The sequence below is a fragment of the Arachis ipaensis genome, chromosome B07, assembly GCF_000816755.2.
Source record: "Arachis ipaensis cultivar K30076 chromosome B07, Araip1.1, whole genome shotgun sequence".
NCBI lineage: Eukaryota > Viridiplantae > Streptophyta > Magnoliopsida > Fabales > Fabaceae > Arachis > Arachis ipaensis.
The window spans coordinates 2,874,331-2,875,812 of record NC_029791.2 but is presented as its reverse complement, the minus strand read 5'-3'; positions in this window follow the sequence as shown (position 1 = coordinate 2,875,812).

Below are 1,482 nucleotides of genomic sequence, written 5' to 3'. Positions count from 1 at the left end.
TCAATAAAAACCACGGTTGCCTACAGCGGTTTTTGTGTAACACCCAACCCACGTAAACTGTGACTACCGGTAGCAATTTACGTTTTTCTGTAACAGTTTCTATAGAGATATAAAAAATTGCATTTATTTGTATCTTCTTATTTTAAAAGTTGTATTTAGAAAAAATTAGCTTTCAATTATTTTATTTACGTAAATTGCCCCTAAATAAAGTAGGATTTCCAAGAATTTTTAATTATTAATATTTTGGTCGAAACTACAAATACAATTTTATGTTTGATATTAAAGATTTTACAAATTAAAGAGACACGATTTTATTAAAAATACCCAAAATAAGCATCCAAAATTAAAATAGAATATCCAAAATTAGTGACGATTTTATTAAAAATCATGAGAGATATGAGTAATACGTGTTTAGAACCGAAGGTAGATCTTGATAAGTATAGGTAAAGAAAAATATGAATAAAAAATATTTACAAAAATTAAAATTAGAAAAAATGACAAATAGGTCTCTGACTTTTTGTCCTGTGGATATTTTTATCCCTAACCATTGAAAAATACTTTTAAGTCTCTAACATTTACAAAACTTGGACAGATCAGTCTCTGACAGAGGCATTTGGACGGATGGACTAATCCGTCCAAATTTTGTGAAGGTCAGGGACTTAAAAGTATTTTTCAATGGTCAGAGACAAAAATATCTACGGGACAAAAAGTCAGGAACCTATTTGTCCGTTTCTCTTAAAATTAATTATTAAAAAAAAAGTTAAATTAAATCTCTATACTTTTTCACTTTAATATAATCCATATATTTATAGTTACGTTTATCTTTTAATTATTAACTTGAAGACAAGTTCTAACAATAATGGATGAACGGTTCTTTGAAGTTTGAATAGAGAATACTTGAAAATAATAGTGTGCATTGCCAATCTTGAAATAAGTTTATCTTTATAATTTAAGCTAATTAATTTTCCAAATCAAATAAAGTAGGGCGAAAATTAAATTAAAGTAGTATCACACATCAAATAGTGTTACTGCCTAACATTTAATTTCTATTATTGAATCATTGTTCCAACTTTAATACAAATGTTTGGAGTAGGTAAGCAATGGTAGCTAGTAAACATTACGTAATTTTTCACTATTCTCTTAGCTTTAATTTGTGCCACTAATAATAATATAAATACTGAAATTAAATTAAAAAAAATAAAATCATATAGGGCAAAATATGTGGCAACTAAATCTCTCCATCGTCACTATCGAAATTAGGTAGTTGATCAATCATGAATTAATATTTCATAGAAAATAGAAACAAGAAACCTATGAAAATTTTGTTATTTAATTTATTCAATGACTTATATGAATAGAATAGAATGCTGCTCCAACCACATATATGTGTGTCTTCCAATCTACCGGCCTTATTTTCAACTAATAATAATAATAATAATAATAATAATAATAATAATAAGATGAATAAAAAGGAAAAATTCA